The following is a 16,713-nucleotide window of genomic DNA, read 5'->3' as shown; positions in this document are numbered from 1 at the left end:
GGAAAGTTATTTGGTCTGATTGATAATGGCATAATTCCATCTGGAAAACCCTCTAATGACTATTAATTCACAGCCAATTTTAACACAAGTTGAGTTATATTGAATTAAAATGTATATTTTATAAAACTAACAAAGACTGAAATATTACAAGGTAGCATATTGAAGTGGGAGATGTTTCACTAATCATTTGTCAAACAGGACATTTAGTTGGTGTTGCTTAATGAATATAGAAGCATTCAACCAGGATGATAGCACCATGGAACAATAAAAGTAGGCTAAGAGAAGCCTTATCAATATGTCATTGTTTGCTTGGTTTTTTGATCATTCAATTTCTATTTTTCTATCTCTTTGGATATAACATAGCTATCCAGCATCCAGATAGGGAATACTATTTCTTAGTTTCTAGGACTTTTCTTCACATAAATTTTGAATAGATGTCTTTATCTGTTGCACAGCAACTGAGGTATGAGTACATAGCAGGAAGGCAGAGTCAAAAGATATATTATGGTATTGTAGGAAAAAGACAGATAACCATCATGACATTATTCTTTTAAAAGATGGTTCTGCTGAGACATTGGGTTTCTAGGTAGAGACAGTAAGGTTGGTAGAGATCAGAGAATTGACAGTCAAAAATTTAACGTTTGTGTAGCAGTAAGAACCAATGTTATTTTTAAAAGATTCATGTAGAGGCCACTTTTAGGCAAATAGGCTTGAGCGACAATGTAGAAAGGACCCCACAGTATCCACCTGGCTGAATACAGACAGGCCCATAGGTGATTCCGCTCAAGATGTCCATAGGCCGTAACTAACCAATGGACTATTTACAACCAACAGTTACCAAAAAAAAAAAAGGGGAAATTGTATATGTTGCCTTATCTCCTTACCTTCCCCCTTTAAAAACAGCCCTCACCCACTACATTTCAGACAGCTTCTCCATTCCTGTCCTGCCCACTGCCCCCTTGTGGTGTATTCACTAAACTTCTATTGCCTTTGTTTTGCCTCAGATGAATTCTTTGCATCTGAGGAGCCACGGGTTCCATTTGATTATCGCCCTTCCTTTGGGGGCCCCATCTGATCAAGAGAGACACCACATTTAGACTTCACATTTAGACTGTAGAAAAATTATATCACAATTAATAGCAGTGTCATATTCAAGAGGAAAAAAATGAATTGAAAGATAAAACATGTTTTAGTGTCATTATATAAACTGTAATACTTAAATAATGATACTAATTCCACAATCTAGACATGAAATACAATCCTCTTACTTTGCAGTCATGCTTGATAGTCAGTTGAATTAAATATCAACCTTACACAGGGAAGAGCATCCTCCAGAATTGCTACCATTCACCCTCAAGTCAATTAACACAAATGCCACAGAGAAAGAAATGTTAACTTGCATCATACTTAAAAGGGATCTGAACACGACTTGTAATTAAAATCAAATCACCCATATACATACATATTCTCAAGCTTACCTCCTTCTATCTAATCTCTAATTCTTACTAATAACGATAATGTTTTTCTTCATGTGCAGCTGGAATGATAAAATTTTCCTATTAAAGTGATATGACTTCAGTTTATATACATCTTCATTTTCTAATCAACAGAAATGTATTTGCATTTTTCTACACAAAGAGTTGTATATATCCCTTTATGATCTTAGGAACCCACAATTACTTGACTATCTCTAGTTAATATGTTTTCATCAGACCAGAGTAAATATAAATGTGAAGGAGATGATCTTATCTTCAGCATCTTCCTCTCCCTTAAGCTTCTTTCTTCTCAAATATCCTATCCACAGGGGCAAACTTTGTCAAGGACCCTTGCCATATTAAGGGAAATGAATGGAATGGAAGAGAATGCAATGGGATGGAGTAGAGTGGAATGGAATGCAGTGGAATGAATGAAGAAGATAGGAGAAGAAGAAAAAGAAGGGAAGAGAGCTTTAATTAAGCTATACTATTACTGAGCATCAGACTAATAAAGGATATATTATAATATTCAAAAAGAAGTTCAGTTCACATGTATTACTGTGTTCAATAAATAGATTTGGGGTAATATAAAATCATATTATTCTAATTAATATTATTCTAACCTAAAAACTGATGCTTATGATTTAATTTCTCTTTCAACAAACATATAGTTCCTTTTCTCGTTTTGCCTTTCTCCACGTTCTCATTATGCTGAAATTTTAGATGTAAGAGTTGCAGCCCCTGATGTGGAAAACAGACACAATGACAATTACACTGTCTTATAAAAACTGCCTTAGAAGTCATAAAGGCAAGCATGACAAATCCATCCTGAGAAACCAAGAAATAGTATTTGGGCTAGTTCCTTCAGGACTATAAAGATGGGTTGTATTTTAATAGAGAGATGGGAAAGAACATGAAAGATAAGCCCAGATACTTCTAACATAATCTTACATTTGAGAAAATAGAATTTTAATACAACTAGATCATAGGAAACATGAGTCAAGACTGTAACCAAAAAATGGGATTATGATAGGTTTTGAGAGATGTTTCAGACTCTGCAAAGGAGATTCACTCTTTAATCCTTGGTCGCAATTATGTAACAAAAAGCAAAAATTGAGAAAGGTATGACTAGATCTATGATCTAATTAAAAATGAAAAAGAGAGAATAAATCAGAGAAGAATAAAGAGATATCTTTAAAGGGTCTATTAAAATGGTCATGGTATGGGAAAGCAACAACCTGGTAAAAGTTACTGGCAGTAGGAATTAAGAAAAGGAGATAATCAAGAGGCACTTACTAGAAACTTTGAACTGAACATGGTGCTTCATTCCATTGGATTAGTGTTCTGACAATTAATAAGAAACATGTATTCAAAAGTATAGCATATCAAATTAATACTAGTATATGAAATTTATAAACCTATTTTATAAAATTCAAGTGGATTTTTAGGCATCTGTTATTGCATCTACCTCAAATAATAGACCATTTTATTATTACAATAGTACTATAAAGCAGAAAATATAACCCATTTGAGAGATGAGAAGATGAGAGGTTTATTGATTGAAGTTGTTCAAGGTCACATTTTAGATTGGATATTCCACCAATGTAGTTGTTGCCACAGAGTCTAAGTCTTTTGGATTCAGTACAATAGTTCAAAATTACCTCAAATATTTGTGTTTCCTATATGGTAGTGGGTGGCAAGAATATGGAAGTAATGAGATGGCCCAGGGGAAAGAGGATAATGGTGTCAGAGAACAAATTCTGGAGATGAGTAAAAATAAATATATTTGGCTTTAAAAATAGACCAAGGATAATTCAAATGGACTTCATCTACCTATATGTCACCCAACAGTGATGTTGTGCATTAATATTTTTATTTTCATCATATATAAAATATGTTATCCCAGAACATTTACAAACAGAAAAAAAATGATTGTATGAAGATTTACTTTTACTTACCATTTTAAGATCTGTAGGTGATACTGTGGAGTAAGGAAAACTTTGTTATTGTCACATTAAACCACTCACAACATCTAAAATACTAGCACTATTGCTTAAGCTCATTAGATTTCAAGGATAGTCATGAGTACAAAATCAGTGGCATAGAAAAAAAAATACTGTTAAATGTCTTCGAATCTCTTTATCATGCCCTTAATTACTGACATAAAGAAATATGTTTGGCTTTCAACATGGACCTACCTATGCGATTGCAAATTGGCAAAAAAGTAAAACATAAATGGAATCCCAGAATTATCAGAAATAACAAGTTTCTAAAAGACATTTATTCATGCTTCTTCCTAATTCATATAAGAAATGAAGGTCTAGAAATATAAGGGGCCTGTCCTAGTCAAACTTCCAATGACATCCAGGGTTAAAATGTAGGATTTCTGGTGTTCCATTTGATGCCTCTTCCTTCGCAAGGCCAAACAAATAATCTTGTTATAATGTCTTAAAATATTATTACCATACAATAAAATAATTGCTTGGTATTTTGGAAAAGGGATGAAATAAATAAGCAAAATTAAGCTTACATCCTGAATACAACAATTTGATATTTATTAAAGAGATTTTGGAACTAATGTAACATCATGTGCTGACTATACTCAAAAAAATAATTACTTAAAACATGTTAAAAACCTTAAAAAAAATAGAGATGTTTGTAGCATTAGCCATGACAGAAGCAGGAAAGTACATTTATCTTCATCTTCATTTATTTCTCCCTCTTCTAAATGTATTTTCTTTGAATATCAAAAAATGGCAGCAAAGGGCAGCCCTGGTGGCCCAGCGGTTTGGTGCCGCCTTGGGCCTGGGGTGTGATCCTGGAGACCCAGGATCGAGTCTCACGTTGGGCTCCCTCCATGGAGCCTGCTTCTCCCTCTGCCTGTCTCTCTGCCCCTCTCTCTCTCTCTGTGTCTGTCATGAATAAATAAATAAAATCTTTAAAAAAAATGGCAGCAAAGAATTGAGCCAGAAGTTGATTGAAGTAAATGAAAGTCTTATGTATATGACATTGTCAGAATATAATGTGTAACTCAAAGGCAATTGACAAATGAATTTTTATAATTATTTCGCTTTACTCTTGAGGGGTGGACCACGAGGCTGAAAGGGTGCGGTTGGGCATTTTCAGTTGCTTTTTGGAGCAGAATCTCAGCTAGATAATAGGCTTTAATTAGAATACTCCTGCACAAAAAGAGAATTGCACTCCTAGCATCCCATGATAGCAGTCAAGATGCAGCAGGTGGACAACAAACACTACAGCACACCAGCGAGAAACAATACTGCAGTGACAACGAGAGCATACGGAAAGTAAGTGAAATTAGATAAGTACAATAAGAACATGGGCAGAGCAGTTTCCATCCTGCTCGCTTAACTGCATTCATGCTTCAGTGATGCAACAATTATACCACTCCATCCTCCTTTAACCAGCTGTTCCAATGCTGTCATGATGTCCTAGGTAGGTGTAAAATGTGGTTCGGCATGTGTCACCACCTAGATGTCATCACATTACTGTCTACTTCAGTGATAAAACTTTTGAGTTTTATCTTTATTTGCCTTCAGATGAAAATATATTGGTAAAATTATGAATAATCTTTTAAAGGTTAGCTTAGTCATTTTTCTTTTTTTTTTTAATTTTTTTTATTTATTTATGATAGTCACAGAGAGAGAGAGAGAGAGAGGCAGAGACACAGGCAGAGGGATAAGCAGGCTCCATGCACCGGGAGCCCGACGTGGGACTCGATCCCGGGTCTCCAGGATGGTGCCCCGGGGCCAAAGGCAGGCGCCAAACCGCTGTGCCACCCAGGGATCCCACTTAGTCATTTTTTATATTATTTCCATCACTAAGGTAGGTGTACCTGAAACCATCTAGAAATAATGTATGATTTTTCTTTAATTAAAAGCACAGAATTTCCCAATATGGTGCCACTTTTAACGTTGATCTTGGTTTCTTCTCTATTAGTGATGATTCCAATTACTTTATCCCCAAAGAATCATAATATTCTGTATCTTAGCAGAAGGAAGATAATATAACAAATGAACAAAAGTTAGCTAGTGTATTTCATATTGTACACACATGCAGCACCTGATCTTTTATTTGCTCCTTCAACAACGTGGTGACAAGCATTTGGCTTCAATATCCATATGTGTAAATGTACATATATAAACTATGATAAATCTATTCATCTATATCAATGAAAACAGATTATATATCAGCTACGTTACATTGTTTTTAGGTTTTTAAAAAGTACTCTGTATTGCTATTAAACTATCCAAACAAGGATTTACAGAAAAATAGAATTAAACTCATGCCATCCTAATTTTAAATCAAAGTAATTTTAAAGCCAAATCCGTTTCTTGTTTGATGTTTGGTTTTCCTTACTATTGCCATTAATAGCAGTTCATCCACAGTGAAAGGTGTGCTATTAGTCACCTCTGAAATTCGGCCACTTGTTCAGTCTGACATTTTTACAGAATTGTCAAGGCACGTTAGCTTTTTCTTGCTCTTGGCAAAGCTTACCACTTTCTTAAATCTAAATGCCCACCATTTAGCCAAAACAATAGTAGCTTACAGCATAGCATTTAGTTGTTTCACTTTCACTTAAATATTTTTTTTATTTTTATTTATTTATTTTTTTAGAATTAAAGATTTTTAATTATTTCTTTCTATTATTTAGGGAGGCTTTGTTTTGTTTGCTTTTGCTTTCTCTTTCTGTTGCCCGCTTTCCCTAAGAGCCCAGAATGAATGATCAATGTACCTCTTGTTTGGAAGGAGAAAACACCTCTTTCCGCATCTTCCTATGATCAAAAGCTCTCCTGAGCTGAATGGACACTGATAGTCCATGATTTTTCATACTCCAGGCAGGGAGCGTGTTGAATAAACATACTTAACAAAAATTTACTACAACCTATTTTTCTCCTCTCCTAGCACAAGATTGAGGGACAGCCTTAGAAGTTGATTAGGTGATAAGGGACTGAGTTTTCTGAGTGTTTCTGTGTTATAATGTGATTAGCATAGATCCCAAGCTCTTGATTCCATCTGGTCTTGTAAAAGAATATAGCTGATGTCTTAGAATAAAAAGATTATAGTCATAGATGTACTCAGAAGTGCTCAGACTCCACACTTCCACAGTGTTCTAGAATGAAAATGGCATAGAATTGTGCAGATATAATAAGGTGGAAAGAAAGAAACCATCAGGGGCACCTCAGTTGGTTAAGTGTCTGCCTTTGGTCAGGTCATCATCCCAGGGTTTTGTGATTGAGCCTTGCATCAGGCTCCTGCTCAGCAGTGACCGTACTTCTCCCTCTCTCTCTCTCTCTCTCTCTCTCTGCCTCTACTCCCAACTTGTGCTTGCTCTCTGTCTCTCTAGTACACACACACACACTCTCTCTCTTTCTCTCAAAAAAACAAATAAAGTCTTTAAAGAAGAAGGAGGAGGCGAAGGAGGGGGAGGAGGAGGAGGAGGAGGATGGAGAGGAGGAGGAGGAGACCATCAATTTACTTTTCTGATCCTAGTCAGAGTCACTTTGACACAAAGGAGTAATTTTTAGCCTGAGAACTTCTGTGATACTAGAATTTGCTTAGAATCTGGAACAAAATATTATTGAATTGAGGCTCTGTTCAAGTTTGCTTTGAGTTACAGATCTTCCAAACTTTTGGAAAAACAATTTTTTGAAGCTTTCCAATGAAATTTCAAAACAACAACAACAAAAAAATACCTGATATCAATAGAACATAAAACAAATGAATTTTGTCTTTTGCTTATCTTCTTACCATAAAGGAGTAATATTTTCCATTTGGAAGTTGAGGGCATTGTACTGCTCTTTTAACATAAAGTAGGAGAGAAAATAAGACAAATACCATTACAGTAGTTAAGAGTAAATTTGACATCTCCCCTTCCTCTATCTGAAAAGCTGTATTAAACTCAACACCAAAGAAACAAACAATCCAATCATGAAATGGGCAAAAGACATGAAGAGAAATCTCACAGAAGAAGACATAGACATGGCCAACATGCACATGAGAAAATGCTCTGCATCACTTGCCATCAGGGAAATACAAATCAAAACCACAATGAGATACCACCTCACACCAGTGAGAATGGGAAAAATTAACAAGGCAGGAAACCACAAATGTTGGAGAGGATGTGGAGAAAAGGGAACCCTCTTACACTGTTGGTGGGAATGTGAACTGGTGCAGCCACTGTGGAAAACTGTGTGGAGGTTCCTCAAACAGTTAAAAATATACCTGCCCTACGACCCAGCAATTGCACTGTTGGGGATTTACCCCAAAGATACAAATGCAATGAAACGCTGGGACACCTGCACCCCGATGTTTCTAGCAGCAATGGCCACGATAGCCAAACTGTGGAAGGAGCCTCGGTGTCCAACGAAAGATGAATGGATAAAGAAGATGTGGTTTATGTATACAATGGAATATTACTCAGCTATTAGAAATGACAAATACCCACCATTTGCTTCAACGTGGATGGAACTGGAGGGTATTATGCTGAGTGAAGTAAGTCAGTCGGAGAAGGACAAACATTATATGTTCTCATTCATTTGGGGAATATAAATAATAGTGAAAGGGAAAATAAGGGAAGGGAGAAGAAATGTGTGGGAAATATCAGAAAGGGAGACAGAACATAAAGACTGCTAACTCTGGGAAACGAACTAGGGGTGGTAGAAGGGGAGGAGGGCGGGGGGTGGGAGTGAACGGGTGACGGGCACTGGGTGTTATTCTGTATGTTAGAAAATTGAACACCAATAAAAAAAAAAAATAAAAAATAAAATAAAATAAAATAAAATAAAAAAAAAAAAAAAAAAGAAAAGCTGTTGCAACTCTGCCCATAACCCCAAAATGTTTCTCTATGCATCAAGGGTTTAACTTTCAGCATCTGTGAGGCAGAGTGTCACAAAGAATGTGTAAGATGTTGCATTGTCTAAGAATGCCGCACTTCTTTAACATGAGTCTATGGAGATGTGTGAATAATTTATCTTAGGCATAATTTGAAAAGGCTTTAAAAAATCACTTGTGACAGTGATACTATCTTTCTGTGTGCCCATTCCTGTCTTGATGTGGCACAGATGAGATGGAGAAGTTGAACATAAAATAGCAGGAAATAGTTTCATTATTCATTTATGCATACTATTGATATTCTTTAAAGGAATAAACTGTTGGGAAATAAAAGTTATAGAATCAAAAACAAATGATTTGAAGCACGGACTGAAAAATAGGATACATGTAACAGAAAAATTTGTAGAAAACTACCTAGCATATAAAGAACACTTAACAAATGACATTAGGGGTGCCGGGGTGGCTCAGCTGGTTGAGCAGCTGCCTCTGGGTCAGGTCATGAACTCAGGGTCCTGGAATAGAGCCCAGCATCGGGACTGATCATGGAGCCTGCTTCTCCCTCTGCCCTTGCCCTGCTTGTGCTTTTTCTCTTTCTCTCTCAAATTAATAAATAAAATCTCTAAAAAAAAAATGTTTAGCAGAAACTAGTTTAAGATATTTTTTATTCAGGGATGCCTGGGTGATTCAGTGGTTGAACATCTACCTTCAGATCAGGGAGTGTTCCTCCGGGGTCCTGGGATCGAGTCTCACATCAGCCTGCCCACAAGGAGCCTGCTTCTCCCTCTGCCTGTGTCTCTGTCTCTCTCTGTGTGTCTCTCATGAATAAATAAATAAAATCTTTTTTAAAAAAGGTATTTTTATCGAATAAATTTGGCATGCAACATTATTTAAGTTTAAGGTATGCAGCATGTCACTTTGACATTTTTTTATATATTTTATATTTTTAATACATTGCTGGAGCAGTGATATTTATCACTTAACATAATTATAGTGAAATATTATTGTTTATATTTATTGCACTATTCAATAGATCTCTATGACTTATGTATAACTCGTTACAAGTTCATACCCTTAAATACCATCTATAATCTGCCCCACTCCATCTCCTGGTAACAACCATTTTACTCTATTCTTACAGGTTCAATTTTTTAGATTCTACATATAAGTGATATAATACTTGTCTTTCTACTCCTTATTTTGCTTAGCATAATGTGTTTAAGGTCCATCCATGTTGTCCCAAATGGGAAGATATCTTTATTTCTCATGGGTAGTATCCCATTGCATATAGGTGCCACATCTTTTTTATCCATTCATCTGTCAATAGGCATTTGAGTTGTTTTCACATCTTGGCTATTTTGAATAATGCTGTGATAGACATGGGAGTGCAGGTATCTCATTGAAATCCTGTTTTTATTTCCTTTGGGTATTTACCCAGGAGTGGAATTGCTGGGTCATATGTAAATCTATTTTTAATTTCTTAAGGAATTTACATTAAAAAAAAATATATATATATATATATATATATATATATATATATATATATATATATAAAGGTTTTCTTTTCACTACATCCTCACTAGCCCCTAATGTCTCTTGTTTTCCAAATGATAGTTATTCTAACAACTGTGAGGTGATATTGCATTGTGGTTTTGATTTTCATTTCCCTGATGATTAGCAATGTTGGGCATCTTTTCATGTCTGTTGGCCATTTTGATGTCCTTTTTGGAGAAATGTCTAATTATATCTTCTACCCATTTTAATTTGGATTGTTTTGTTGTTTTTCTTCTTGTTTTTTTTTTTGTTGTTGTTGTTGTTTTTTGTTTTTCTTCTTGTTATTAAATTGACTGAGTTCTTTATACATCTTGGCTTTAACCCTTTATCCAATATAAAGTTTGCAAGAATTGTCTCCCGTTCTGTGTAGGTTGTCTTTTCATTTTATTATTATTTTTTTCCTTTGCTGGGCAGAAGCTTTTGAGTTTGGTGTAGTCTCATCTGTTGAGTTTTGCTTTTATTATTTCTGTTTTTGGTATCATGTCCAAAAAATCACTGCCAAGATCAATGTAGTGAAGTTTCTTCTCTACCATTTCTTCAAGGAGTTTTATGGTATCAAGTATTATGATTAAGTGTTTGATCCATTTCAAGTTAATTTTTTGTGAGTCCTGTGAAAGAGGAATCCAATTTCATTATTCTGAATGTGTTTCTTCTGTTTAACTGGCACCATTGTTAAAGAGAGTATCCTCTTTCAACTGGGTATTTTTAGCTGCCTTGTTAAATATTAGTTGACCATATATGCCAGGATTTAATTCTGAGTTCTCTATTCTGTTTCATTGGTTGATGTGTTTATTTTTGTGCTGGTCCCATACTGTTTTTATTACTATGGCTTTATGACATATCTTGAACTCCAGAGTTGTGATACCACCAGCTTTTTTCTTTATTCTCAGGAAGGCTTTAGCTATTCAGGCTCTTTTCCTCCACGAATTTTTTTTTTTAATTTTTATTTATTTATGATAGTCACACACAGAGAGAGAGAGAGAGAGAGGCAGAGACACAGGCAGAGGGAGAAGCAGGCTCCATGCACCGGGAGCCCGACGTGGGATTCGATCCCAGGTCTCCAGGATCGCGCCCTGGGCCAAAGACAGGCACTAAACCACTGCGCTACCCAGGGATCCCCCGCCATAAATTTTTAAGATTGTTTCTTCTATTTCTCTGAAGAGTGCCTTTGGTATTTTTGATGGGGATTGTGTTGAATCTGTAGACAGCTTTGATTAGTATGGCCATTTTGGCTATGTTAATTCTTCCAATCAACAGGAAATGTCTTTCATTTGTTCATGACTTCTTTTTCTTTCAGCAGAATCTCATAGTTTTCATTGTACAGATTTTTTACTTACTTGGTGAATTTCATTCCTAAGTCTCTAAATTTTTATGCCATTGTGAATAGAATGAGTTTTTAATATTACCTTTTCAGATACTGTTTGTCATTAGTGTAAAAGAATACAATTAATACCTGCGTATTGATATTATATCCTGCCACTTTACTGAAATTGCTGATCAACACCAACATTTTTTTTTGCCTGACTCTTTGGGATTTTCTACATATAAGATAATATTATCAACAAATAGTGACAGTTTTACTTCTTCCTTGTATCTTATTATTTTAATTTCCTTTTCTTGCCTAATTGTTTAAGCTAGTTCTTCCAGAACTAATTGAACAGGAGTGATTGAGAATGGGCATCCTTATATTTTTTCCTTATTTTAGGGACTTTCAATTTTTCTCTAAATTTTCTCCATTCTCCATATGGACTTTAATGTTAGCTGTGGGTTTTTCATATATGGCCTTTCTTATCATGAGATATTATCCATCTATATATCTATATAGATATACATCTATATCCATATATCCATCCAATTTGTTAAAGATTTTATCATAAAAAGATGTTGTATTTTGTCAAACGCTTTTTCTACATTTATTTAGATATTCATGTGATTTTTTCATTTTATTAATGTGATATAATACATTTATTGCATTTATTATTTTGATGTGTTGAAACAGCCTTGCATCCCAAGGACAAATCTCATTTAGTCAAGGTGTATAGTCATTTTAATGGACTCTTGAGTTAAGTTTAATTTTTTTAAAGATTTTATCTATTTATCTATGAGAGAGAAGATGAGAAACAGAGAGAGAGAATGAGCTGGGGGAAGGACAGACGGAAAAGCAAACTCTGCACCGAGCAGGGAGCCTTACACGGGGCTTGATTCCAGGACCCGGAGATCATGACTTGAGCCAAAGGCAGCTGCTTAACCAACTGAGCCACCCAGGCACCTCAGGTTTGTTAATATTTTGATGACAATTTTGGCATATATATTCATCAAGGACATTGATTTATAGTTTTTGTTTTGCTTTGTCTTTAGTATCCTTATCTGGTTTCGGTATCAAAGTGATGCTGGCTTTCTGGAATGAGTTTGAAGTGTTCCCTTCTCTATTATACTCTAGTAGACTTTGAGGAGGATTCTTTAAAGGTTTGGTAGAATTCCCCAGTGAAGACTCCTGGTCCTAGAGTTTTCTGTGTTGGGAGTTTTGTGATTATTGATTCAATCTCTTTACTTGTAATTGATCTGTTCAGATTTCCTATTTCTTTCTGATTCAGTCTTGATAGGTTGTATGTTTCTAGAAAAGCATCTATTTCTTCTAGGTTATGTAAATGTGTTGGTGTATAATTATTCATAGCGATCTCATGAGTCTGATGGTGATCTCATGAATCTATGTATTTCTGTAGTATCAGTTGCAATGTTTTCTCTTTTTTATTTTATAAGTCTTCTTATTTTTTTCTTAGTGTAGCTAAAAGTTTTTTAGTTTTGTTTATAATATTGAGGAAACAGCTCTTAGTTTCATTGATCCTAACCACTATTTTATAGTCTGTGATTAATTTATTCCCATTCTCATCTTTATTATTCTCTGCCTTCTGCTAACTTTGGGCTTTATTTATTCTTCTTTTTCTAGTTCTTTGAGTTGTAAAGTTAGGTTGTTTATTTAAGATCTTTGTAATTTCTTAAGATGTGCATTTTTTTTTTTTTTGCTGTAAACATGCTCTGAGAACTGTTTTTGCTAAATTCCATTTTTGACATGTTGCATTTCTATTTTGATCTATTTTAGGATTTTTAAAAAATTTTCCTTTTAATTTGTTCTTTGACCCAATGGTTGCTTAGAAATGTGTTATTTAGTTTTCACATATTGTAGGTCTTCTCACTTTGTTTTGTTATTGATTTCCAGTTTCATGTTATTGTGGTCAGAGAAAATAGTTGGAGTGATTTTAATCTTAAATATGCTAAGACAGATTTTGTGAACTATCATATATGATCTGTTTTGGATAATGTTCCATGTGCACTTGATGCTCTTGGATGGAATTTTCTGTATATATTTAAATCCATTAAATCCATTTGTTTTAAAGTATTGGTCAATTCCAATGCTTCCTTGCTGATTTTTTTGCCTGAACAATTTATCCATTGATAATAAGATGGTACTAAAATTCTTTTCAGTTGTTTTCTATTTTTCTCTTAATATGTTAGTATTTGCTTAATATATTTTGGTTTTCAGGTGTTAGAAGTGCATATATTTACAATTTTCATATATTCTTGATATACAGATTACTTTCATAACTTTTTTGTCTCTTATTATCTTTTTTGGCTTGAGGTCTATTTTGTCTAATATACTGTGGCTACACCCATCATCTTTTGGTTTTTACTTTCTTGAAAAAGCATCTTCCATCTTTTCTAGAATACCAATTAATCTTCTGATGCCTCTCCTAATGGAGTCTGATACTTCCTGTAGGGCTTCTCACTTTTTAAAACTCTAGTTCTCTCTCCTCTTCCATCTGAATCATTTCTATATTTCCATTTTGAGCTAACTTATCTTCTCTTCCATCTGATCTGCTTTATTTCCAGTACTTTTTAATGCATTTGTCGTCTTATTTATCGAGTTCATCAGCTCTAGAATTTCTTTAGTCTTTTTTTAAGATCTCAATGTCTTTGGTAAAGTACTCCTTCTGTTCACTAATGCTATTCTTGAGATAACTGTATTGCCATTCTGAGTTTTCTTGTAGCTGATAAATTTCTTCATGACAGCTATTTTGAATTCTTTTTCAGTTAAATCACAATGTCTCTAGGTTCAGTTCCTGGAAAATTGTCATTTTCCTTTTTGATATTCCATTATGATTTTTTAAAAAGACTTACTTATTTTAATGAGATAGAGAGTAGAAGCAACGGGAATGGGAGGGAGAGGGAAAGAGAGAAACCTCAAGCAGATTCTCCTTTGAGCAAGAAGGTGGGGGGGGGGGCTGCTCAATCTCATTATCCCCAGATCATGACCTGAGAGATCAAGATTCCGACAATTAACCAGCAGAGACACCCAGGCATCCCTCCTTACCTATGATTTTTAATAGTGTCTGATGAAAAGTTCCTCTGCCTACGCGTTTGAAGTACCAAACACCTTCCCAGTTATGCCAAGTTTTGTTTACTGTGATACTAACAGTTCAAATACTTGGTAATTAAGATCCTTCCTTTTTTTTTTTTTTTCAGAAGATGGCTCCATCTCACAAGTTTTTGATTGTCCTTAGCTGACTGATGTTTTGGCAAAGTAGGGAACAAGCTAAGGGGGCAGGAGGGGCTGGTGGGAAGCAAGGGTGGAGGTAAAGTTGGGAAAGGTGAATGGTTAGTTAGCACTTTGGGCCTTGGGTGTGGGCTTGCCTGAATCCCAGGGCACACATTGGGAAATAATGTCTTTTTCTTTTCTTTTCTTTTCTTTTTTTCCCCCCCTTACTTCCATTTCCTTTCCCTCTCTCCAATCACTGAAGTTTGTGCGAGAGCAAGGAAGGGTCCTCCTTCTAGCTGGGCGGAGCCTCACTCCCCTTCACCTTCAGGTCCTCTGTAAGAAAGATCCTGCTGGTCGCTGTCAAACTTGATGCCAGCCTTCTCTGCCACCACTGCCTCTACTGCCTCCAGCTCTCTCCTCTTCCCTCTCCCTCTGAGTTCCAAACCACTCACTTTACAGTGCACAGATGGACAGATTTCTTGGGTGTGCTAGTATGCTATGCAGAGGCTGGATTCTGGAATTCATCGGCCGGATGATATCACAGCTATTTTCATAGTGTGTGCAAATCTCTTTCTTATGTCTCTCCTTCTATAACAGCCTAGAACATCATTGCACACAGCAAGAGTCTACATAGTGGCCAAGGGGAAGATATTTATGGACTTCAAGATGCAGTTGCTGTGAAGTCTAAGTAAATTAAATGTTTTGGGCCCACACTGACTCAACTAATTTACTTCATTCTAAAACAAAGACATCAGTCTACTAGAGCTGTGGTTTTTGTGATTTGATGGGGTTAATAGAAAAACTCTGAATCCTTCTCTGACACTGTGTAGGGCTATTTCCCCTGCTACTCTCTTTCAGACATAACAAGAGAAATCAAGTCTACATAAACTATTGTGGAATTTAAGACTCTATCCTGTTGAAGTTAAGAGTTATATAAATATGATCACCTTGATTCTACAAACTCCCACCCATAACTGCTGAGATCAGAGAGTCCATTTCATCTACGATAACTTCAACTTGCTTTCCTGGCTTAAACTGTCATTTAAAGATCATATCAAAATGCAAATTCTTATGATTTCCACTCTAATACACCAATTGTAGATACATACTATATTTCATCTACATAGATATTTTTTTTTAAATATTTACATCCACAGTTAAGCATTTTCTGCATTGGCAATAACTCCAAAAAGAATTCCCAATACTTTTGACAATATAAATCAACAAACTCTAGAAATTCTTTCTGGAAATGTATCTTCTTTTTCCTACTCTGTTTCTGACTTTTACCCCACAAGTAATGTTAGATCAGTGTGGCTATAGTCTTTTTCACTTAGATGTATTAGAATGAGGGGAACTTTTGAGCCAAGTGTGGAAGGGAAGTCTCAGTGCGAAGTGTTTCCAGGGCCATTAGGTCATAGGTAGGCACATTTTTTCTAGACATATTTTCACCTTTTTCTATAGAACAAATATCTCACACTGTGAGGGTCACATAGAATCCCTGTTCATATTATTTCATATTTTCTTTTACAATTTCTTTAAAATGTACAGTCCTTAGTTCATTGGCTATCAAAAAATAGCCTGTGGATCTAGTCAGGCCATAGGCAATAGTTTATGAACTCCTGGTATAAGTGATCCATACACTCTATAACCTCCAAGATATGGTGAAAACAGTAGTCTGGATTTGGCCCTTTTTATTCAAGGAGATACTTCTCAGTGTGTTAGATTCTACATTGTTGAAGTTCGTCAACACACATATTTAATTTGATAGTAATAGTAATAGTAATAGTAATAATAATAATAATCCCTACTACTAAATGCAATGAGACAATAATTTAGCTTAGGCATAGAAAGGCACTTCATTAATATAACATCTTAAGCATTTTGATCATTTGAACTTGACACTCATTTCAACTTACTTAGTTTCTTCAGAAGCATTTATTCGCCATGATCTTGTAAGTATTATTACTCTCATGTTTTCCTAAAGCTATGCCCTAATGGAACACAAAGTTCTAGGAGATCATACATTATAATTTAATTAGATGGCTCTTTTTTTGTACAATTTTTCTTAAGTTATTATGAACTTTATTGATATACACCAATTTCAAGGGTACAATCTGATTATTTTTAAAAGCTTATAGTCATAGAGTAACACAATTTCCATCACCCCTTGTGTCCCTTTGCTGTAGTCACTATCTCTTTCCCAAGCTTTGGACTCTGGCAACTCCTGACCTGCTTTTTAACCTATATTTTTGCCTTTTCTAGAATTTCATATAAATGGGGTTATAAAATATGTAGTCTTTG

The 16,713-nt window shown here is 35.2% G+C and overlaps 1 long non-coding RNA gene across 2 annotated transcripts; it reads left to right on the top strand.

Moving 5' to 3' along the window:
* Positions 1–4,890: 4,890 nt before the first annotated feature.
* LOC140621290 (uncharacterized) lies at positions 4,891–15,123 on the top strand. Of its 2 annotated transcripts, none has more exons than XR_012021017.1 (3): positions 4,891–4,928; positions 11,985–12,152; positions 15,010–15,123. It is a non-coding gene; the product is annotated as an uncharacterized lncRNA (long non-coding RNA). The 2 variants fall into 2 exon arrangements; XR_012021018.1 differs by lacking the exon at positions 4,891–4,928 and adding an exon at positions 4,942–5,046.
* Positions 15,124–16,713: the final 1,590 nt, after the last annotated feature.

Source organism: Canis lupus, chromosome 30 (genome assembly GCF_048164855.1).
Source record: "Canis lupus baileyi chromosome 30, mCanLup2.hap1, whole genome shotgun sequence".
In the NCBI taxonomy this organism is placed as follows: domain Eukaryota; kingdom Metazoa; phylum Chordata; class Mammalia; order Carnivora; family Canidae; genus Canis; species Canis lupus.
This window is presented reverse-complemented; position numbering and strand designations above follow the sequence as displayed.